This window comes from Nicotiana tabacum, chromosome 22 (genome assembly GCF_000715075.1).
Source record: "Nicotiana tabacum cultivar K326 chromosome 22, ASM71507v2, whole genome shotgun sequence".
Lineage (NCBI taxonomy): Eukaryota > Viridiplantae > Streptophyta > Magnoliopsida > Solanales > Solanaceae > Nicotiana > Nicotiana tabacum.
This window is the reverse complement of record NC_134101.1, coordinates 1,983,514-2,009,609: the sequence shown is the minus strand read 5'-3', so window position 1 is coordinate 2,009,609 and position 26,096 is coordinate 1,983,514.

The window sequence follows — 26,096 nt, the reverse complement described above, 5'->3', positions numbered from 1 at the left end:
TTGTGGAAAATTTAGAGTGATTTAGGAATTATGGTGGACGGTGATTGGGTCTACAGACTTAATTTGAAATATTGGCTATTATGCGGCGGGAGATTGGATACAACAGAAAGGAGTTGCTAGATATGAAGAAGGATACAACATGACTTTGGATTGGAATGTATTGTTGCACCTTTAGTTGACGTCCATAGGAGTGAACAGACTGATGCAGCTGGTTAATGAGCTCGGACTCAGGATGGTCTACTGATTTCATAGTAATTATACCAAGTGCAGCGACGTTGGAATTTCCACATGTGGGTTATCTCCTGTGAGTAGGTTAGCGGTCGCGTGGTGTTGACGAAGCTTCTGCGAAAAATTCTACTGGCTACCCGGTAAGAGATTGAATATGTAAATGTTGCTAGTGGTTTGGAGTGTTCATTAAAGGTTAATGGAAGGATTTCGAGGAATTTGGCGGGTTGATTGTGCTAGATCATGTCGATGAAGGAAGAATCTTGGTGGGTTCCAGGTTCGGGCAATAGTAGCTTCAATCTAAGTGGGAGAGTCCCACCGCCTACAGTTGGATTGCATGGTCATCTATTTGTAAGATTTCTGGTTATCGGCATATTGATGGGTTATTACGACTAGGGAAAGAGAAAATTAGTGGTAATTTGAGCAAGCGATTAAAGTAATGTGTGCTATAGTTGGCCTTATCGATTCATGCTCAGGCTTTGGGAAGACTCGGGATTTATGCTTCATGTAGAGGCGAGTTACAAGGAAGATGATTCGGCCAGGTGCTTCTTTGAGAGGGTGCTCATGTGCTAGCAGAGCCTTGGAGTTGATTATATTCGGGACCAAGTCAGAGTGGGTGACTCTCAATAACGGTCCTAGTAGATTCAAAAGTTAAGGTGTGGTGCCTAAGGATTTCGAGTCCATAGTATGGTTGAATATCGAGCTTTTGCAGCGGATTATGATAAAGGAGCTTGGAGTGTTCCGTGTTATCTTTGGTCTACGGGGTATCATGAGAGGAAGGGGAGCATGTAACTTTGGATTTATAGAAGAATCATCAGAATGGGTGTATCAGTTGAAGACGTGATTATGCGCACAAGGAGGGTATGAAATGGTTCGTAGGGTTTGAGACAATGTGGTCTTGTGAAACAGGATCACTCAGGACGAGTGCGGATTGAGTTTGCCATGTTTTGAATGGAGCTATTATTATTCCTAAGGCAAGTCCAGGGTAAATTAGAAAGAGTCGGGTCGGTTAGCAATGGTTGAATCAGCATAATGATGGCAATGATCAGCTCCTTCAATCTGTTGGGTTATTCATGTGATTTGTGACGGTACGTGCGAGGTTTGACGGTCACCGTAAAAGATCTTATTTGGAGGCTTTCGAGTATTATGGCCCGTTATGTGCAGATGGATCCGTAAGGGTTATAGTGATTTAGACCACTACTTGAGGTTGGTATTTTCTGCGTATATAAGGATTTAGTCACGTGTTGCGATGGTTCTCTTGAAATGAGTTAAGTAAAAGGTTTCTATGTGATGACGTGTTTACCCTATTAGTGGTTCGGAAGTTAAGATGAAATTCTTGTACTCTTGCGCATTGGCATAATTAAGTGTAGTGATCGGCATGGGATTCGAAAGTTAAGGATCAAGGTTGCAGTTTGTTGTCGACAAGAATTTCAAGAGCTCGGATGAGCGGGAAAGGATTCAGATGGTTAGAGTAAGCTGGTATTGTCTTTAGCGTCACCTGAGATCGGTGTCCTGTGTAAGAGGCTTTGAGTAGTGATTTCGGAATTTTGATTTTCTTTACAGCATTTGTGCGGCCAGGGGTATCGATGTACAGACTTGTTATCTGGTGCGGAAGGTTGTGGGAGCACGTCCCACGGGAAGATTGTATAAGTGTGACATGTAGTCACTTGATTGATCGAAGATTGGAACCAAGTATGGAGATTGCGGTACTATTTTTCATGTGAGAAATTATGCCTGGAGGACGCTCGGTTCATTTGGTTGTGGAATGTGGAGGTTAGTTCCGGATATGATGGTTGTTCTTGTGTGTATTGGGGAAAACAGTTATTATGAACCCCTGAAAGGTTATTAGACTAGTACGGTGAGATCAGAATCGGCTTGAGGTCCGTGGGTGGATCTAGATATGAATGTGGGCTCTATGTCGGGCCGGAGGTGTTCATTTCAGCATAACACTCCTTGTGGAGGAGTATTCGGACGATGGATGTTAATTCGTCGCCGGCTACTTCATGTAATACTATATTGTGCTGTGTGAGTTGTGAAACGGCTTGTCAATTTCTTATGTGTTGAGGTTCCGCGCAGCGATTGTGTTGTGTAAGCAGGATGGCTCTCGAGATGCAGATCATATATAGCACCTTAGTTGTGCTTGAGTTTTATAGCGCATGGCGCTATCTGTCTCCCCAGGGATGATATTATGCACTTGGTGTGCTTGTGGCCAATATACTGGTGTATTGTTTGGATCGGGTTGCACGCCGCAACAGTGTGATGTTGAGTACAGTCCCCTATAGCTATTTTTGTGTGTTTTGTTTTCCATTTTCTGAGGAAGGTTCATGACACCTTTTTGGTTGTCTAAACTAGTTACGTGGGTTGAGTAATCCTTTCTAGAGTTCATTTTTCTTAGGTATTACGTTTGGGTTTGTAGCTTATTGGCACATTGTGGCATCATATGCGACTTTTGGCAGTGCCTGAGGTGGCTTATTGCCTGGGAAACTTATATTGGGTGAGACGAGATTTTTGGATTTGGGATCAGTGCAATCAGATTATATGAAGAAAATTAAAGAGCAAATATCATTATTCGGTTCATAATGGGGTGATGATTCTAGTCAAGAGGAGAGATTCAATGATTTGTTGACTTGGTAGTTGGTTATGAATTTCTACACGTCTCTTCTGTCGTGGCAGCATTGCCAGAGTTTAAACAAGACTTATATATGTCATGAGGTGTATTTTGAGCATCAGATTCGTGAGAATTAGGCTATTGTTATCAGAGGATGTTATTGGTCATGTAAGTTATGTAGTGCGTAGTGTGGATCCAGCAAAGGTATGCAATCATATATTGGTGCATCGTATAGAGATTGATACAGTGTCCGTATGATGGAAGCAGGCTTGGCAGAAAAATCCGGATGTTGGAACTGGGCTTTAAGGCCTATTTGGCTAAGTAAAAAGGAACATCTTCATATTAGCTCGAGCTAATGTGCTCAACTGAGTTGTGATAGCATGGGTGGGTGCACGAGGTGTTAACCAGTGATTTCGGACAACTCCAGAGCAGTTCTTAGCACGTTCGAGGATGAATGCAGGTTTAAGTGGGAGAGAATGTAACGACCCGACCGAACATTTTGAGCTCTAGCGCATTGTCCGGCGATTTTAGGCCATGAGCAGCTTCATTTCAAGTACTATGACTGGTATGCATGGTCGGAATTGAATGTCGGGGAGATCGGAGTTGGTATTGGAAAGAAAATCCTCATTTCCAAAGCCTTAAGTTAGAAGAATTGACTAAGATTGGATTTTTGAGTAAACGACCTCAGAATTAGGATTTGAAAGTTGCAACAGGTTGGTATGTGATTTAGGACTTGGGCGTATGTCCGAATCGGGTTTTGGGTGACCCGAGAGCGTTTTGGCGCCTATTATGGAAAATAGAATTTTTAGAAGGATTTCATAAATTTGGGCTGAAGTGAATTTTAATTTATCGATGTGCGTTTGGGATTCCGAGTCTAAAAATAGCTCAGTATGGTGATTCTGGTATTGGGAGCGCGTCGAGAAGTGGATTTGGAGGTCCGTAGGTCATTGGGCGAAAGTTAGAAATTTGAAGGTTTTTGAGAAGTTTCACTGGAAGTGGACTTTTGATATCGGGGTCGGATTCTGATTTTCGGAGGTTGGAATAGGTCCGTAATGTCAAATGTGACTTGTGCGCAAAATTTGAGGTCAATCGGACGTGATTTGACAGGTTTCGGCATCAAATGTAGAAGTTTGAAATTCTAAAGTTCATTAAGCTTGGAATGGGGTGCGATTCATGAATTTGACGTTGTTTGATGTGATTTGAAGGCTCGACTAAGTTTGTAATGTGTTTTGGGACATGTTTGTATAATTGGTTAAGGTCCCGAGGGCCCCGGGGGAGGGGGGGTTCCGTGTGGTTAACAGATCGAATTTGGAATTTGAAGAAGAGTTGAGGCAACTGATATCTGGTGTACCCGCACCTGCGAGGTTTTGACCGTAGGTGCGGAGGGCGCAGAAGGGACATTAGAGTAGCAGAAGTGGGACTGGCTGGCCAGGTGAAGGACCGCAGGTGCGGAGCTTTTGGCCGCATCGGCGCAAGCGCAGAAGCGAATAGTGCCTCACAAAAGCGGAAGGTTCTTGCACCTGCGAAGCCGCAGGTACGGCTACTTGACCGCAGGTGCGAAGGACGGGGCTGGGCAGTGTGTTCTTTAAAACAAGGGATTGGCTCATTTTCACCTCATTTCCTCCATGAGAGCCGGTCTTGGAGCGAGTTTGGAGCTCATTCTTCGTCATCAATGTCAAGGTAAGTGATGTTCACTTATTATAAACTAAATACATGATCATATGTGGATTTGAACATGGAAATTAGTAGAAATTGTGGGGTTTTGGTAGAAAACCTAAAATTTGGTATTTTTGGATTTTGACCATGATTTTGGGCATGGAATTTGGAATAAATTACATATTTGAGTTCGTGGTGCCATGGGGTAACGTTTATCTTCAAAATTATGGAATCCAGGCACGTGGGCCCGAGGTTGATTTTTATCGACTTTTCGATCGTGGTTAGGAATTATTATAAATAGGATTATAATGAGTATTAGAGTATATCCTTATGGGTTTTTATATTTATTGGCTAGTTTTGGAGCGTTGAGCATCAGTTTGAGTCGTCGGAAGGGCTTGGGAACCGGTTAAGGAGCTGCGGAGCGGGGTAAGTCTCTTTTCTAACCTTGTAAGAGGGAATTTATCCCATATGTGATATAATTCAATATGTGCTTCTATTTGTGGGGGCTACGTACGTACGAGGTGACGAGAGTCCGTGCGTAGCTACTATTATGCTTATGTCCGGGTAGTCTAGGACCCAAATCACGTTGTTCATACAATGCTTGCATCCTACTTGTTAATTTAACCATTTAAAACAGATTGGAACTTGATAAAGGAATTTCAAAAGGGTTAGACTTCACCTACTTGGGTTTTGGACGGGTCACTTGACCGTTAATGAGAATTGATATTTCTTTAAACATCAAACCTAAATAAATACTTGATTTGGTTGTCTGAATGTGTTTATCTTTTGTGGAATGGGCCGAACGCCTCGGCAGATTAAATAGATGCATCTATGGTTCGCGCCATTCAATCCTCTGGCAGTGCACAGTTTAATATTATGTTGGATCAGGCCGTACGACCTCAGCATGATTTGCGCATGACTTAATTGATTGTTTTGGAATTATTGATAATTTATATGGCCTCATTGGCCGGAGATATAAATTGTTAAAAGATGAAAATTAATTTGGAAATCCCCTATTAACAAGAGAATTATTTACCTGCTTCACGTTATTGAGTTTACCGTTGCCTCATAAAATCCATAATTTATTATATTATCGGTATATTATTCTTGGACCACTAGTAAGTGTCGAAGTCGACCTCTCGTCACTACTTCTTCGAGGTTAGACTGGATACTTACTGGGTACACGTTGATTTACGTACTCATACTACACTTGATGCACATTTTTGTGCAGGTGCATATATGTCTAGCAACCTTGCCGGCGCAGAGGTGTGGTCAATGCGGAGACTTAGGTGAGCTGCATTTCCATCTACGATCCGCTGCCAGCAGAGTCCCCTTCAGAGTTACTTATGTATTTTCCTGTCTAATTTGTATTCTATATAGGTGTTGTATTTTATTTTATCTTCCTAGTTGATGCTCATGCACTTGTGACGCCGAGGTCTGGGATGATTATGGGATGTTCAGTATTGAAATTGGAAAACATTGTTATCTACTCTGTAAATTCATCTTTTACTAGTTAAATTGAAGTAAATTTACGATTTTAAAAATATTAAAATGAAAATTTAATTAATTATTTAGTGTTGGCTTGCCTGACAATGGTGTCCGGCGCCATCACGACCTTTAACGGATTTTGGGTCGTGACATCTGCGGCTCCACACCTGTCATGACCCCAAATTCCCTCTGTAGGGTGTCGTGATGGCACCTAGTCTCTGAGACTAGGTAAGCCTATCAATATGCGGAATAATTAAAATAACAATTAAAAACTTTTAAAATCTCAACCTCTCAGTACATAAAGAAATTCCCAAAACTCGGTGAAATACAAGTCACAAACTCTAAAGAAGTAGTACGAATATCTTTATACATCAGAGTCTAATGTGAATAGGGAAAATAACTTAATAAGGATAGAAGGGGACTCTGAGGTCTGCGGACGCTGGCAGATATACCTTGAAGTCTCCGCGTTCAGCTAGCTCACTGATACCTGGTCTGATAGGGAGTACCTGGATCTGCACAAAAAGATGTGCAAAAGCGTAGTATGAGTACACCACAACAGTACCTAGTAAGTGCCAAGCCTTCCCTCGGTAGAGTAGTGACGAGGTCAGGTCAGGCCCTACTGGAAATAATAAAAGACATGGTGAAATGGTTAACAATATAATAACAATAAATGACAATAAAAATGAATCAAGTAAGTAGTATGTCACCATTAAATTGCACAGAATAAGGGCAAATAATACCTCGTGGAAAGAAAAAAAAATTAACAACTTTAAGAAAAATCACGACAATAATCAAAGGCAAATGCAGTCATAAATAAATATCAACAAAGTCACTCCCGAGGTACCACCTCGTAGTCCCAAATAATAAATAATTTCACAATATCTCATTTTCTTATATCACCATGGGAGCCTTTACATTAAATTTTAAAGAAAAATATGTTTCCCGAAATAGTATCCCGCGTTTTAACCACCCTTATCACACCGCATGACTTCTAGTAGTTTCCCTACTAGCCACGCGTATCAAGCCACCCTTATCTCACCGCATGCGTTTCAACACCCAGACCTTATACCACCGCATGCGTATCAATATCACAATATATCACAATTTGCACCTCAAGTGCCCAAATATTACAATTTTACAAAATAAACAACATCGAAAATATTTTCCACAACAGGGAGCTCACGGCTCAATCACAATGAGTACAACAATCTCAAAGAATAAATAACTCAGCAAAAATAATATTTCAAAATTTTTAATACGTTGCCTCCGTACCAAATTTAAAATATCAAATACTTTACCTTAATAATATTTAAATTAAAGAAATAAAACCTTCAAATAATACACAGGATAAAAGAAACCAAGTTTCAACTAAACAGGTAAAACAATTAGCAGGAAAAGGTCAACCAAATTTAAAGTGTAAAAATCAGATCAATGATGAAGAATATAACAAAATAAAATAATTTAATTAATATACAATAGTGATCTACATAATTTAAAAATATAATCTTCCACATTTAGCCCGTGTACACCCTCGTCAATTCGTGTACACGACTTTCAACACATAACAATTTTTTCATCAATACCAATCCTAGGAAAAATTTCCCCCACACAAGGTTAGACAAGTCACTTATCTCGACTTGCTCCAATTTAATCCACCAGTAGGCCTTTTCCTCGATTATCCAACTCTGAATGGCTCGAATCTAGCCAAAATAATTCGATACAGTCAACAAAAATTATAGGAATCAATTTCATAAAAAATACTACATTTTTCAATAAAAATCCGAAATTAACTCAAAAATCGCCTGTGGGGCCCACGTCTCGAAATCTGGAGAAAGTTACGAAATATGAACGCCCATTCAACCAATGAGTCTAACCATACCAAAATTACTAAATTCCGATAACAATCCGGCCCTCAAATCCTCAAATTTATCCAGGAGAATTTTCAAATTTTTCCAACTTAATTCACCAATTAAATGATAAAAACAACCATGAATTCAAGTAATTTAACCAATATTGAGTTAAGAACACTTACCCCGTTCTCTGAAAATCTCCCAAAAATTGCCTCAATCTGATTTCCAAATAGGTAAAAATGGAGTCCCATTTTCAGAACTTAAACATTCTGCCCAGTGATTTCTTCTATGCGATCGTGGACCAACTCACACGATCGCGAAGCATAAATTTTTATTGCCCAAAAATAACTCTACGCGATTGCGGAAAATACCACGCGATCACGAAGCACAGTCTCCGCAAACCTACACTATCGTGAACCTTCTCACGCGATCGCGAAGCATTAAGCGCGTGACATAGCTCCTGCCTCGTTTCCTCTTCCCGAACGCGGTCTTAGCCACGCGTTCGCATAGCACATCTTGCCAAACCTACGCGATCGCGGACTCGCCCACGCGATCCCATAGCACAAATTTTCCAGCTGCCCAATTAAGTCTACGCGATCGCGGACCTTCTCACTCGATTGATAGAAGAAAATCAGACACCAAATTTCAGCAACTCCAAGTCCAAAATTTGATCCGTTAGTCATCCGAAACTCACCCGAGGCCCCTGGGACCTCAATCAAATACACCAACAAGTCCTAAAACATCATACGAACTTAGTTGAAATCTCAGATCACATCAAACAACGCTAAAACCACAAATCACACCCCAATTCAAGCTTAATGAAACGTAAGATTTTCCAACTTCTACATTCGATGCCGAAACCTATCAAATCAAGTCCGATTGACCTCAAATTTTGCACACAAGTCATAAATGACATAATAGAGCTATGAAATTTTTTTTTGGAACTGGATTCCGACCCCGATATCAAAAAGTCAACTCCCCGCTCAAACTTCCAAACTTAAATTCTTATTTTATCCATTTCAAGCCTAATTTAACTACGGACTTCCAAATAAAATTCCGAACACGCTCTTAAGTCCAAAATCACCACACGGAGCTGTTGGAATCATCAAAATTCTATTTCGGGGTCGTTTACACATAGGTCGACATCCAGCCAACCTTTTCAATTTAAGTTTTAAACTTTGCAACTAAGTGTTCCAATTCATTCTAAAATCTTTCCGAACCCAAGCCAACTACCCGGCAAGTCACATAATAGTTATAAAATACAGAATGAGTAGTAAATGGGGAAACGAGGCTACAACTTTTAAAACGACTGGCCGGGTCGTTACATCCTCCCCCTCTTAAACAAATGTTTGTCCTCGAACGGGTTTAAAATTATACCTGGAGTGGTGAAAAGATGAGGAAAACAGTTGTGCATATCATGATTGGTCTCCTAAGTCGCCTCCTCGACCGGATAACCCCTCCGCTGTACTTTTACTGAGGTAATGCTCTTTGATCTCAACTTCCTAACCTGTCTATCCAAAATGGACACTGGTTCCTCAACATAATATAGATCCTTGTCCAACTGAACTGAGCTGAAGTCTAACACATGAGACGGATCGCCGTGATACTTCCAAAGCATGAAAACATGGAACACTGGATGAACTGCAGTGAGATTAGGTGGTAATGCAAGTCTGTAAGCCACCTCTCCAACTCTCTCAAGAATCTCAAAAGGCCCAATATACCTAGGTCTCAACTTGCTCTTCTTCCCGAAACTCATCACACCATTCATAGGTGAAATCCGTAGAAAGACCCGCTCACCAACCATTAATGCAACATCACGAACCTTCTGATCCGCATAACTCTTCTGTTTAGATTGGGCTGTACGAAGTCGATCCTGAATCAATTTAACCTTTTCCAAAGCCATCCTGAACCAAGTCTGTACCCAAGAGCCTAGCCTCGCTCGGTTCGAACTAACGCACTGGAGACCGGCACCGCCTACCATACAAGGCCTCATACGGAATGCTCGACTGGTAGTTGTTGTTGTAAGCAAACTCTGCAAGTGGTAAGAAATGATCCCAAGAACCCCAAAATCCATCACACACGCACGAAGCATATCCTCCAGTATCTGAATAGTACGTTCGGACTGTACGTCCGTTTGAGGGTGAAATGATGTACTCAACTCTACCCGAGTACCCAATTCTCATTGTACGGCTCTCCAGAACCGTGATGTAAACTGTGTACCCCGGTCAGATATGATAGATACTGGTACACCATGAAGCCTAACAATCTCGCGAATGTAAACCTGAGCCAGCTGCTCCGAAGAGTAAGTAGTAACCACAGGAATAAAATGAGCTGACTTGGTCAATCTATCCACAATCACCCAAACTGCATCAAACTTCCTCTGAGTCCGTGGGAGCTCAACAATGAAATCCATAGTGATTTGCTCCCATTTCCACTCTGGAATCTTGAACTTCTGATGCAATCCACCCGGTCGCTGATGCTCATATTTCACCTGCTGACAATTTAGGCACCGAGCAACATATTCCACTATGTCTTTCTTCATCTGCCTCCACCAATAGTGTTGTCTCAAGTTCTGATACATCTTCGCAACACCTGGATCAATAGAGTACCGCGAACTGTGAGCCTCCTGAAGAATCAACTCACACAAACCATCTACATTAGGCACACATAGCCTTCCCTACATTCGTAATACACCGTTATCTCCAATAGTGATTTCCTTGGCATTACCATGCTGAACTGTATCCTTAAGGACAAGCAGATGGGGGTCATCATACTGACGCTCCCTTATACGATCATAAAGAGAAGACTGAGAAACCACACAAGCCAAATGATGAGGGAATGAGAGAACCAGTTGCTAAGGGAAGTGTACTTGTCCCTATGTTGGTTAGCCCAAATGACATTACAAGTAACTCATAATGACCATACCGAGTACTAAAAGCAGTCTTCGGGATATCTGTCTCTCGAATCTTCAACTGATGATAGCCTGAATGCAAGTCGATCTTAGAGAACATTCTAGCACCCTGAAGCAAGTCTATACCCAAGAGCCTAGCCACACCCGGTTCGAACCAACCCACTAGAGACGTCACGACCCCAAATTCCCTCCGTAGGATGTCGTGATGGAACCTAGTCTCTGATACTAGGTAAGCCTATTAATATCAAGTCCGATTGACCTCAAATTTTGCACACAATTCACAAACGACATAACAGAGCTAAAAAAAATTTCGGAACTGGATTCCGACTCCGATATCAAAAAGTCAACTCCCTGGTCAAACTTCCGAACTTAAATTCCTATTTTAGCCATTTCAAGCCTAATTTAACTACAGACTTCCAAATAATATTTCGAACACACTCCTAAGTCTAAAATCACCACACGGAGCTGTTGGAATCATCAAAATTCTATTCCGGAGTCATATTCACATAGGTCGACATCCAACCAACCTTTTCAACTTAAGTTTTAAACTTTGGAACTAAGTGTTCCAATTCATTCTAAAATCTCTCCGGACCCGAGCCAACTACCCCGACAAGTCATATAACAGTTATAAAGTACAGAATGAGCAGTAAATGGGGAAACAAGGCTACAACTTTTAAAATGACTGGCCGGGTCGTTACAGCACATGCGGCCAAAACTTGAAGTAGGTCCGTAATGTACTTGGAGTGAAGCTGCTCATGGCCTCAAACCGCTGAACGACGTGCTAGAGCTCAAAATGACCGATCGGATTGTTACACTTTGTTTTTGAAGCTTTCTTTAACGAGATAGAAACGACATGATGCTAAACTATTACAACATGATTGAATTATGTAGAATTCTTTTTCTTGTGAAGATGATAAGATTTTTAATTATGAAGTTTGCCTTACTGGAATTATTGTAAAAAGTATATGCTGTTTGAATTCTATTGCTCCACGCGTACTATTTCTGTTCTTTTATGGTTAATATTTTTATTATATGTTTGCACAAAAAAACAGGTTAAAGTAAATATAGCTCAATAAAAAAAAATAATTCAACCATTGAATTCGTACATAACATATGCCAACTTGATATGATTACCGGAATTAATTTTTTTTAAAAAAACAAAAACACTTATAGAAATGCATACGAAAGGACACATAACAATTTCATGTCAAGTTCAAAATATAATTTTAGAGATGATAAATAAATTATTATAATAATTTTATCATTAATTTTCTTATATCAAGTATATTTTGCTAATTGATCCCGCAGAAAAGAAGAGAATTGAATAAATTTAGTAATTGGGGGCAAGGCATGAAATCACAATAAGGCATCTGATATATGTGTTATTAAGCTAGCTAATTAGATTAACATTCCTAACTTTTATGATTTATGCTTTTTAAATTATTTTTAACTCAAATATATAGTTTAATAATATTTACATAATTTTTTAAAGTTGTGTAAATATGGGATACACGTGCTATTACCCGTTTAAATTAGAGTTTACATTGAATAAAATAGTTATTTTATTATGAACCCTAAAAATTGAAGTACTACTACTATTGCTTTTTGAACGAAAAGAACTACTACTATTTATTCTTATTTTATTTTTTTACTTTTGGATCCAATAATATTGATTATTCTAAAAGTGAAGCTAGACGAGGAATAAGAGTTCAAATAAGCCAATATATGATAAATATAAGAGAATTAATTTCTATTTATTAATAATCAAGAGCCTTCTAATTGGTAGTAAGAATGTGAATTCATTAGTGATATAAAATCTTTATTTTAACAACAAAAATTCCAACCAAACAAATAATTGCTCAATATTAAAAATTATATCATTGGTAAATAATGATGGATGACTACAACTACAAATTTATTAGTATTGAAATTACACTAATCAACAAACTCACAAAGTTTGCTAGCAAAATAATTTGGTTTTAGTCATCTAAATTTGGCTGTGTAACGATCCGGTCAGTCGTTTTGAGTGTTAAAATCATGTTTCCCCATTTACTGCTCAAATTGTGATTTATGATTGTTACTTGACTTAGCGGGGTAATTGGTTTGGGTCCGGTGAGGTTTTGGAATGATTTGGAATACTTAGTTCCAAGGTTTGGAATTTAAGTTGAAAGATTGACTGGATGTTGACTTATGTGTAATGACCTCGGAGAATTTTTGCTAAGAAAATTAAGGTTTTGTGGTGCCGAGGTAGATCAATTAGTACAAAGATTATAAAAATTTCTCGCGGCTTGCAAGCTCGTCGCGACTCGGACCTTTTGGGTTGAACAATGCACTAGGGAGTGAAGCAAAATTTGTGGCAGAAAAATACGTTTTTGCGGTCCATTATGCGACCACAGAATCACTCTGCAGACCGCATAATGGCCGCAGAGTGAAGCAGTTGTGATGTAAGATTTGAGGAAAATCTGCGGTGCATTATGCGACCGCAGACCCGTTCTACGGTGCATTATGCGATCGCAGAACAGGTCTGCGGGCCGCATAATGACCGCAGATCGGGTCAGTCACGCCCAGTTTTGGAGGCTAAATTATGCGGCCGATATGCGGACCGCATACGTGTTATGTGATCGCATAATTGCGTCGGGGCTTCCATTCTATCTAATTTTTTACCCGACCCAACTTCGATTTATAGCCCTTGAAGCTCATTTTAGAGCAAAAATCTGACATTTTTAGAGATAAGGGAGAGTGGCTAGAGAGAGGAAGAAGCTCAAGTGCTTTGTTCATCAAGATCTTGTTCAAGCTTTGAAATTATAATGACCCGGCCGGTCGTTTCAGGAGTTATAGCCCTGTTTCTCCCATTTCTGCTTCTTTTTGTGTTCTTCAGCTATATTATGATATATCAGGTTAGTTGGTTTGGGTCCGGAGTAGTTTCGGAGTGAATTGAGACACTTAGTCTCATTATTAGAAGCTTAAGTTGGAAAAGTCAACCGGATGTTGACTTATGTGTAAACGAACTCAGATTTGAATTTTGATGGTTCCGTTAGCTCCGTTAGGTGATTTTGGACTTAGGAACGCATTCGGAATGTGATTTGGAGGTCCGTAGTGGAATTAGGCTTGAATTGGCGAAAATTAAAAATTTGGCAATTTTGGTCGGCAGTGAAAAATTTGATATCGGGGTCGGAATGGATTTACGGAAGTTGGAGCAGGTCTGTGGTGTCATTTGTGACGTGTGTGTAAAATTTGAGGTATTCGGACGTGGTTTGATAGGTTTCGACGTCGTTTGCAGAATTTGGAAGTTTAGAAGTTCTTAGGCTTGAATCTGAGAGTAATTTGGTGTTTTGATGTTGTTTCGAGTGATTCGAAGGTTCGACTAAGTTTGCATGGGGTTATATGACTTGTTTGCATGGTTGGTAGAGGTCCCGGGGGCCTCGGATGTGTTTCAGATGCTTAACGGATTGAGTTTTCGGACTTATGAGATTGCTGAAGACTTCTGATATCTGGTAGTTTCGCACCTGCGGTGGGGAGGCCGCAAGTGCGTACTCGTAGGTGCGAGGGTGTTTCCGCATCTGCGAGCCAGTAGATGCACCTGAAGCTCCACATATGCGGAAAATGAGTTGGAGGGGAGGATCGCAGAAGCGGACTTTTGTCTGTAGGTGCGCACACGTAGGTGCAGACCCAACCCTTTTAGTCATTCCCGCACCTGCGATGGAATTTTTGCAGGTGCAGCGTCGCAGATGCGACTGACGGTCCGCAGGTGCGGAAGGACTGGATAGAAAAGTTGGATTTCGAGGGTTTGATTCCCATTTCGATTTTGGGACTTTGAGAGCTCGGTGTGAGGTAATTTTTTAAGGTTTCTTCAAGGAGATTATTGGGGTAAGTGATTCTAACTCGGATAGGACTATATTCCATGAATCTATTGCAATTTTCATCATCTAATTAGAGATTTGAGTGGTAAATTTGGGGAATAATGGTAGAAACTTCATACGCTTAAATTTCGAGTTTTGAAAGGTGATTTGAGGTTGGATTCGAGTAAGTCTTGTATGGTTGGGCTCGTGAGTGTATGTGTATTCATATTTTTTGACTTTTGTCGGATTTCGAGATGTGGGCTCGGGGGCCGGTTTGAGTCGATTTCAGATTTTGGGCTATAGTTTAGTAGTTTTCTTGTGGGGTTGATCCTTTTAGCCTATATTGACAATCTCGTACTATTTGTGGCTAGATTTGGGGTGTTTGAAGATTGATTCGAGGGGCAAAGGCATTGCGGAGTAGGATTTTTACGCGTTTGAGGTAAGTAATAGTCTTAAATCTTGTTTTGAGGGTATGAAATCCCAAGAATTTGTATGATGTGAATATTTGGAGGTGACGCACATGCTAGGTGACGGGTGTGTGAGTATGCACCATGAGGGATTATGACTTGGTCCGTCCCGTGAGACTGTAAAGTCAAATAGCCATTGTTATTACTTGTTTTTCCTTATCTTGAGCAATTGAGTACCTTTCATGTTATAAGCCATGCTTAGGCCATATGATATCACTGTTGGGACCCACGCTGCATGTCGCAGCAGTATTGGGTCGGGCTACATACCGCAGCAATATAATGCTTGGGCTGTAGGAGCCCCTCCGGAGTCTGTACACCCCCATTGAGCGCAGGTACCTTTGATTGTGGGTATTGAGGTTGAGAGCAGAGTGATTGAGCTGTTGAGATAGATGAGTGACAGTAGCCCCTATGAGGTTGTACTTGCTCATATTTGTTGTTGCACTTCATTGCTAATTGTTGTTGTTGAGAAATTTTCTGGAGGGCTTATATTGTTGTACCTGAGCTCGAAATGTTTTGATTTAAAACACCAGATTGAAAGCATGCCTATTTTTCTTGCTGAAATTACTGAAATGAACTGCATTTGTGTAGCTCGTCTCTGCTTCTCAGTTCCTTATTTAACTCTGTTACTTACTGAGTTGGAAGTACTCACGTTACTCCCTGCACCTTGTGTGCAGATTCAAGTGTGACCGGACGTGGAGGTCATTGAGTTCATGCGCAGTTGATCTTCCGGAGATTTACGAGGTAGCTGCCGGCGTTCGCAGACCTTGTTCTCCCTCCTTATTATCTTTCTTTCTCTGTATTGATATCTAGACGCAGACTATTATAGACACTGTCTTTTAGATTGAGATTCTAGTTGCTTATGACTTAGTGACACCCCGATGTCGGGCTATTTTTCCGCACTTATGTTTTAATTGGGTTTTACCCCATATTTATAAGGAACTCCGGTTATTTTAAATATCTTAATTCATTTCTGTTAAATTTTGAAAGTGTTTTGGAAAGGTCGGCTTGCCTAGTACCACGATAGGCGCCATCACGACGGGTTAAGTTTTGGGTCGTAACAAGTTGGTATTAGAGCCTAGGTTACATAGGTCTCACGAGTAATGAGCGGGTTTAGTAGAGTCTTGCGGATCGGTACGGAGACGTCTGTACTTATCTTCGAGAGGCTACAGAACCCTTAGAAAACTCCATATTCTTGAATTCTTGTCGTACTACCGGATAGGATGGACAACCACCAGTACCACCAGCCAGGGCCGCGATAGGCCGAGGGCGCGATAGAGGCCGCGGTAGGGGCAGAGGTGCAGCCCGCACTGCAGCTGGGGCAGTACCTGCAGATCTACCAGTTGCCCCAGATCAGGACAAAATTCCAGTTGTTGATGTACCAGCTCAGGCACCACCTATGCCTATTGTGATTCCAGGCCTTCAGGAGGCCTTAGCTCAGATTCTGACCGCGTGTACCAGCCTTGCTTAGGCGGTCTCTATTTCGGTCGCAGCAGCCACTTCTCAGGCTGGGGGAGGTGCTCAGACTCCTGCTGCTCGCACGCTAGAGCAGGTGGTACAGGGATTCCAGACACCGGAGGCACCACCAGCCCAGCCGGTTGCAGCTGCTCAAGACTATGTGGTTCCTACTATGCCTAAAGATGAGCAGCGTAGATTGGAGAGGTTTGGGAGACTCCAGCCTCCATCTTTTAGTGGTGCAGAGGGAGAGGATGCACATGGTTTCTTGGACAGGTGTCAGAGGATACTCCGTACAACAAGTATTCTGGAGACCAGTGGGGTCTCGTTCACTACCTTTCAGTTCTCTGAGGCTGCATTTAGTTGGTAGAAGGCTTAAGAGAGGCGTAGGCCAGTCGGCGTAATGCCCCTTACTTGGCAATAGTTCTCTGTTATCTTTCTGGAGAAGTTCATGCCTCAGTCCCGCAGAGAGGAATTGCGCAGACAGTTTGAGCAGCTTCGTCAGGGTGATATTTCTGTGACGTAGTATGAGATGCGATTCTCGGAGTTGGCCCTTCATGCTATCTGGTTGGTTCCCACAGACATGGAGAGGATCGGGAGGTTTATAGATGGCCTCACTTATCAACTACGATTACTTATGACCAGAGAGAGTGACTGGTGCTAATTTTGATGAGGTTGTCGACATTGCTTGGCAGATTAAGATAGTTCGCGGTCAGGAGAGGGTTGAGAGAGAGGTCAAGAGGCCTCGTGGACAGGGTGGATTTAGTGGTACTTCTTCTGAGGGGTCAGTTCCAGCACGGTAGAGGTCGTCCATCCAGACATGCTTAGACGGATCGCCCAGTTCACCATGGTGCATCATCTGGCCATGGTTCTCACAGTTATTAGTAGGGCCGTTCATCTCTTGGTGCCCTTCCAGTGCAGAGTTCTTCTCGTGCTCTATCGGGTCAGGGTTCGTCTATGCCGGGTCCTTCTGCTAGTTATCCCGGTGCTTGGGGCTCCCTTCAGTCCCCAGCACTAGCACCGGGGTGTTGCTATGAGTGTGGGGAGTTTGGTCACGTAAGGAGAGAGTGTCCCCGTCTAGTGGGAGGTCCCGCTCCACATAGGAGCCAGTCTATGTCATCAGCATCAGTTCCTCCACCACCCGCCCAGTCACCTAGGGGTGGAGCTCAGTCAGCTAAGGGTCGCCCGAGAGGGGGAGGCAGATCAGGGGGTGGTCAGGCCCGTTTCTATGCCCCTCTGCCAGACCAAATGTTATTGCTTCAGATGCTGTGATTATAGGTATTGTCTCCGTTTGTCACAAAGATGCCTCTATATTATTTGACCCTGGTTCTACTTATTCATATGTTTCCTCATATTTTGCTCATTTTCTAGATATGCCCCGTGAGTATTTAGTTTTATCTGTTCATGTATCTACTTATGTGGGCCATACTATTGTTGTGGACCACGTATATCGGTCATGTGTGGTGACTATTGGGGGTCTGGAGACCCAAGTAGACCTTTTGCTGCTCAGTATGGTTGACTTCGATGTGATATTTGGTATAGATTGGTTGTCTCCTAGACATGCCGTTCTAGATTGTCACGCTAAGACGGTGATGTTGGCAATGACGGATTTTTCGAGGATTGAGTGGAGCGGTTCTATAGACTATGTACCTAGTAGGGTGATCTCATATTTGAAGGCTCAGCGGATGGTTGAGAAGGGTTGTCTATCCTATTTGGCTTTTTTGAGGGATGTTAGTGCAGAGACTCCTGCCATTAATTTTGTTCTGGTGGTACGTGACTTTCCGGATGGTGCGAGGGTGTTTCCGCATCTGCGAGCCCACAGATGCGCCTGAAGCTCCGCCGATGCGAAAAATGAGTTGGAGGGGAGGATCGCAGAAGCGGACTTTTGTCCACAGGCACGACCACTTGCACGCAGATACGGACCCAGCCCTTTTAGCCATTCCCGCACCTGCGATGGAATTTCCGCAGGTCCGCATATGCGACTGAAGGTTCGCAAGTGCAGAAGAACTGGACAGAAAAGTGGGATTTCGAGGGTTTGATTCCCATTTCTATTTTGGGATTTGTGTAACGACTCGGCCGGCTGTTTTGAGAGTTATAGCCCCGATCCCCTATTTAACTGCTTCTTCCATAATTATTTCTGCTATTGTGACTTGCCGGGAGCTTTCGTTTTTATTTTTGGAGTGTTTAGGGACACTTAGTCCCTAAAACGAGAGCTTAAGTCTTCGGATTTTGACCATAGTCGGAACTGTGTGAAGACGACTCCTGAATGGAGTTCTATCGGTTCCTTTAGCTCCGTTAGGTGATTTTGGACTTAGGGGCGTGTCGATATTGTCTTTTGGAGGTCCGTAGCTTATTTAGGCTTGAATTTGGCGAAAGTCGAATTTTTAGAGTTTTGGACCGGTAGTGGAAATTTTGATATCGGGGTCGGATTCCGATTCCGCAAGTTGGAGTAGGTCCATAATGTTGAATATGAATTGTGTGCAAAATTTGGGATCAATCAGACGTGGTTTGATAGGTTTCAACATCGGCTGTAGAATTTTGAAGTTTCAAGTTCTTTAGGTTTGAATTGGAGGGTGATTCATGATTTTAGCGTTGTTTGATGTGATTTGAGGGATCTACTAAGTTTGTATGGTGTTTTAGGATTGGTTGGTATGTTTGGTCAAGATCCCGAGGGCCTCGTGTGAGTTTCGGATGCTTAACGACTCACTTTTGGACTTTGGAAGATAGCAAATTTCTGGTGTTTTGTTGCAGGCATTTTCTTCATCGCGTTTGCGAGGGAGTTCTCGCGTTCGCGTGAGGAATCTTGGAAGGGCAGCTGAATTACTCCTCGCATTCACGATGTTGTTCTCGCATTCGCGAAGGTGTGGAACCTTGAGGCTATGCATTCGCGACATGGTCCTCGCGTTCGCGAAGAGGAACTGGTGGCAGGTGGGATTTGTGCTTCACATTCGCGATGGATATCCCGCGTTCACGAAAGCTCTGAGGTAATTGGTCTATGCATTCATGATGAGGTCTCGCGTTCACATTGAGGAAGTTGGTCGATTGTTTCTCCAGGCCATTTTGCCTACGTGTTCGCGATGTTGTTTCCGCATTCGCGTAGGGTCGAGCTGAGTAACCTTCGCGTTCGCAAGTAGGTCATCGCGTTCGCGATGAAGGATTTTGGACTGAAGCAATTTTGTGCTTCGCGAACCCGAGGGTGTGGCCGCGTTCGTGAAGAAGGGATGCCTGGGCAGTATTAAAGTTTCCAAAAACGAGGGTTGGCCATTTTTATCAAAACTTGAGATATGGAGCTCGGATTTGGACGAGAGTTTGAGGGATTTTTCAGAGATATCGATTGGGTAACGATTCTTAACTCCTTTACGGTTATATCCCACTAATCTATGGTTGATTTCATCAATTAATTTCGTATTTTGGGGATGAAATTGGGAAATATTTGGAAGATTTTCTTCAACAAAGATTTCGAGTTTTGAAAGGGGATTTGTGTTCGGATTTGAAGAATTTTTATATGGTTAGACTCGTGAGTGAATGGGTATTCGTATTTTATGACTTTTACCCATTTTCGGGACGTGAGCCCCACGGGCGATTTTTGAGTTAATTTTGGAATTTTCGTTAAAGTATTGATTTCATTAATTAGATGAGTCTATTATGGTTGTATTTATGATATATAATTGCTTTTTGCTAGATTTGGGTCATTCGGAGACGGATATTCGTGGAAAACGCATTCTTACGGATTTATTTAGCTTGGTTCGAGGTAAGTGGCTTGCCTAACCTTGTGTGGGGGAACACCCCTTAAGATTTGTACTATTTTTGATATATGAGCATCTTGTACGTGAGGTGACGAGTACGTACACGGGCTAATTGTGTAAAATGCCAATTTTTTAATAAGTAATAACCTGATTTCTTTCCTATTTGAGTTTCATCAGCATGTGTAGTGTCCTGCTAGATTAGAATAGCATGCCTACTTGCCTTAACCATTTACTTGAACTACGTGCTGCATGTTTAGTGAATTTACCTGTCTTTCCTTAATTGGTACTTAGGTTGAATTGTGGAATTTTGTGTCGTAACTATTGCACTCTATTGTTTTCGCTGCATATTTACTTTGGGACTATGGAACAGTATCCCGGAAAATCCCCCTGTACTGCATATTTACTTTGGGACTACGGAACGGTATTCCGGGAGATCCCCCTGTACTGCATATTTAATTTGGGACTACAGAACGGTATCCCCGGGAGATCCCCCTGTACTGCATATTTACTTTGGGACTACGGAACGGTATTCCGGGAGATCCTCCTACACTGCATATTTACTTTGGTACTATGGAACGGTATTCCGGGAGATTCCCCTGTACTGCATATTTACTTTTAGGACTACGAGACGGTATCTCGGGATATCCCCTGTTGTGTTTTCTGTGAACCGAGCTGTTAACTTCTATGATTTCATTGTTGTTAGATTTCAGCCTTTATTTTATTGCGGTATTACACTCTATCTTGTTTTATTATATATTTACCAGTAGGGCCCTGACCTGACCTCGTCACTACTCGACCGAGGTTAGGCTTGGCACTTACTGGGTACCGATTGTGGTGTACTCATGCTATTCTCTGCACATATTTTTCGTGTGCAGATCCAGGTGCTCATTATCAGCCTCACTATCAGTGAGCCGGGACAGCTTTGGAGACTTCAAGGTATATCTGCCGCATCCGCAGACCTCGGAGTCCCCTTCTACTCTTCCCCATGTCCATTATCTTTTGTATTTTTCTTTTGTTAGACTCTGATCTATAGAGACACTAGATTTCCTTTTCTAGTTTATGATTTACGATGTTCCAGGTTTTGGGATTGTTGTGTATTTATTTTTTGGAAAAGTTGTTTAAATTTATGTTTTCATTTCATTAATCCGCAAATGTTAGGCTTACCTAGTTATAGAGACTAGGTGCCATCACGATGTCACACGGAGGGGAAATTGGGTTGTGACAAGTTGGTATCAGAGCTCTAGCTACATAGGTGTCGTGAGTCACAAACCGGTTTATTAGAGTCTCGTGTATCGGTACGAAGACGACTGTACTTATCTTCGGGAGGCTATGGAACTGTTAGGAAAATGTTCACTTCTTTCAATCCTTATCGTGAGACATTGATTTAGCTTGAAACATATATCTCATATTCCTTTGCATCCACTCATGTATGACATTGTGCACTCGGTATCAGTTATGTGTCGACGGTTCGTGATGCCGCGGATGGACTACGAGGGAGCCAGAGGTACTCAAGCATTGCCTCAACGTGTGGTTCTGACTGAAGATGCAGACGTATTGAGAGATCACCCAGTAAATCATGTGGGGGTGCAACAGATCTTGGCATCTGGTTGATTTATACGAGTTGGAAGGGTTAATATTATGGATGATCGGACGTTGTGACCTATAACTTTGCGTCGAGTGGGGTAGTCCACTATCAATGGATGAATTATAGGGTCATGTGTTATATCAGTTTCGGTCTGAAATGTATATATGTGGTACTGAAAGTTTCCCAAATTTACACATGTGTAAGGCCTGAGATGTTGTAGAGGATAAGGTTGGGACTTGCGGTATGTCTGCCTCCTTAATAACCCTATACTTCAGTACCAAAGGAGTTAGAGACACTACTTTACATTTACAAAAGGCCTACTCAGCGTGGACGTCATAGTTGTGGATTTTAGGTTGTTTCGGAGGAAGTAAATTGGTTGATGAGATTCTGGACTATGTGGTTCGTGCCAAGATTTGTCTGTATGAAACTCTACTTTTGTGATCGTTTGGTATAAATAGGGGTAATGGTTACCCCAAAGAATAATCAAAGAGTTTGTTTCCCGGACTCTCCGTAATGCGTGGCTCATAGGGTTTGAACAGTTACGTCAGGTCACCATGACGGTGTCAGAATATGCCATCAGATTCAATAAGTTAGGCCGTCATACTCCTACTATGGTTCCTACAGCTAGAGAACGAGTCCACAGACTCAGTACAAGACTCAGTTATGATCATAAAAGTTTGCACGACTCGGGAGCTATAGGCTGATACTTCATTTTCACTAGTGGTAGAAATTTCCAAGTTATTAGAACGTGTTCGGGGTGAACTAAGGAGACCAAGAGGTCTCGAGATTCTGGAGAATTCACTGGATTTAACTCTGCAAGTATGAATCATTATGGCGGAGCTCGGGCAGTCGGCCAGCCCAGTCCGCACATCGGATTACCCGGGGTGCTCTAAGTTCTTTTAATGCACCACTAACATGAGTTTCCTACAATGGTTATTTTAGTTATCTGGTACAGACTCAGAATGAGCAGCCACACCCGCAAATGGGTTGTTATGAATGCGGTGATACTAGGCACATCATGAGAAAATTGTCCCAGACTTGGGAGAGACATATTTCATCAAAGCACTCAGGCTACGTGCCCCATTGCAGTTACTACACCACCCACACGACCAGTTATGGGTGGAGAACAGACGAGTAGAAGGCGTCATAGAGGTGGAGGCCCAGCCGTTGATATATTTGTTTTATGGTATGGTGGAGGTCGCTACATCAGATGGTGTCGTTACAAGTACGACCTCGATTTAATATAAAGGAATAATTTCTTTAACTTGATCTGGTTCTTAGTATCGAGACGAGTCCTCCTATTGTGCTCCACTTATGAGTAAGCTTCGTAATTCTATAATCTACTTATGTGTTTACTCCTGTTGGGAGATTCTATAGAGATAACTACGCCTATCATTCCATGTTGGTCACTAATAAGAGCTGTGAGGCTAAAGATGTCTTTCTGGTACTCATTTTGATAAGTTTTGATGTAATTTCCAAATAATTAATTACATATTGTGAATTATATGCCCTACCGGTGTGGGGTTCATTATGTGTTGTGATTTTTGTTTAATAGAAATTATTTAAAAGGAGAAAATGGAAAGTTTCGATTGGCACGATGTGCATATTACTTGTGATTCAGAAATAAGGACGAAATCCTCGCATTTTAAAATAAATTGATATGTTTAAACCGGGCTACGAGTTGTGGTGGAAGTTATATAAGGACGAGATCCTTATGAAAAAAAATGATTCTTGTGTTTAAATTCTCCCTTGTGAAATTAAATTTGTACTATAGTACTAATAGGGAGTCATGCCTGTTAGGCTTATTTGAAAATTTTAGTATGAAATTCTCTGTGCATACTTGCTAAATTCGTGGGGTAATATTGAGTTTTAACCTGCGAGGTAGGTGCCCGCCCAGGTGGTGTTAAATGTGACTCGTTAATTCGGGTAAATAACTATGAGGTCTTCATGACTCGTATCTCGTTATCAGCATTGTAAAGGTTTGAAACGAGATTTTTGTTAACATGAAGTTAATTGACAATTCTGTAATTGATTATGAACAACTATTAAGACCAGATTGACCCAGAAGAGTACTCCGTTCGGGTGGAGAGAGGAATGTAAGGAGAGCTTTCAGATGCATTCGCGATGCATCACAATATTTACTTTGGGACTACGGAACGGTATTCCGGGAGATCCCTCTGTACTGCATATTTACTTTGAGACAACGGAACGGTATTTCGGGAGATCCCCCTGTATTGTATATTTACTTTGGGACTACGGAACGGTATTCCGGGAGATCCTCCTGCACTGCATATTTACTTTGGGACTACGGAACGGTATTTTGGGAGATCCTCCTATACTGCATATTTACGTTTGGGACTACGTGACGGTATCTCGGGAGATCCCCTGTTGTGTTTTCTGTGTACCGAGCTGTTACCTTCTATGATTTCATTGTTATTAGATTTCAGCCTTTATTTTATTGCGGTATTACACTCTATCTTGTTTTATTATATATTTACCAGTAGGGCCCTAACCTGACCTCGTCTCTACTCGACCGAGGTTAGGCTTGGCACTTGCTGGGTACCGATTGTGGTGTACTCATGCTACTCTCTGCACATATTTTTCGTGTGCAGATCCAGGTGCCCCTTATCAGCCGCACTATTAGTGAGCCGGGACAGCTTTGGAGACTTCAAGGTATATCTGCCGCGTCCGTAGACCTCGGAGTCCCCTTATACTCTTCCCCATGTCCATTATCTTTTGTATTTTTCTTTTGTTAGACTCTGATGTATAGAGAGTGGATGGGTGTTCATATTTTGTGACTTTTGTCGGATTTTGAGACATGGGCCCATGGGCCGGTTTGAGTCGATTTTGGATTTTGGGCTATATTTTAATAGTTTGCTTGTGGGGTTGATCCTTTTTGCCTATATTAACTATCTCGTACTATTTATGGCTAGATTCGGGGCGTTTGGATATTGATTTGAGGGGCAAAGGCATTGCCAAGTAGGCATTTTGCACGTTTGAGGTAAGTAACAGTCTTAAATCTGGTTTTGAGAGTATGAAATCCCGAGAATTTGTATGATGTGAATATTTGGAGGTGACGCAAATGCTAGGTGATGGGCGTGTGAGCGTGCACCGTGAGGGATTGTGACTTGGTCCGTCTCGTGAGACTATAAAATCGAATAGCCATTGTTATTACTTGTTTTTCCTTGTCTTGAGCAATTGACTGCCTTTCATGTTAGAAGCCATGCTTAGGCCATATGATATCAGGTCGAACACTTGTTGAATAGTCTGCTAATTGCTGTCTTGTACGCATTCACAGTCTTACTTGTGTGTTATATCTCCATTCCCTCTCATTTCTTGTTGATACTTGTTGTATTCTCTGTTTGGGCTAATTATTATGATATTCTGTGAGCCCGAGGGGCTGGAGAGGTTAGTGACTGAGATAGGGCCTGAGTGCCGAGCTGCGATATATTGGATTGGGCTGCATGCCGCAAAAATATTGGATCGGGTTGCACGCCACAACAAGCCTTCAGGCCATATATCCGATCGGGCTGCACGCCGCAGCAATATATGGATCGGACTGCATGCCGCAGCAATATTGGGTCGGGCTGCACGCCGCAACAATATAGCGCTTGGGCTGTAGGAGCCCCTCCGGAGTCTATACACCCCCAGTGAGCACAGGTACCTTTGATTGTGGGTATTGAGGCTGAGAGCTGAGTGATTGAACTGTTGATATAGATGAGTGACAGTAGCCCCTGTGAGGCTGTACTTGCTCTTATTTGTTGTTGCACTTCGTTGCTAATTGTTGTTGTTGTGAAATTTTCTAGAGGGATTATATTGTTGTACTTGAGCTCGAAATGTTTTGATTTAAAACACCGAATTGAAAGCATGCCTATTTTTCTTGCTGAAATTACTGAAATGAACTGCATTTGTATAGCTCATCTCTGCTTCTCAGTTCCTTATTTAACTCTGTTACTTACTGAGTTGGAAGTACTCAGGTTACTCCCTGCACCTTGTGTGCAGATTTAGGTGTGACCGAACATGGAGGTCATTGAGTTCGTGCGCAGTTGATCTTCTGGAGATTTACGAGGTAGCTGCCGGCGTTCGCAGACCTTGTGCTCCCTCCTTATTATCTTTCTTTCTCTGTATTGATATCTAGACGCACACTATTGTAGACATTGTTTTTTAGATTGAGAGTCTAGTTGCTCATGACTTAGTGACACCCCGATGTCGGGCTATTTTTCAGCACTTATGTGTTATTTGGGTTTACCCCATATTTATGAGGAACTC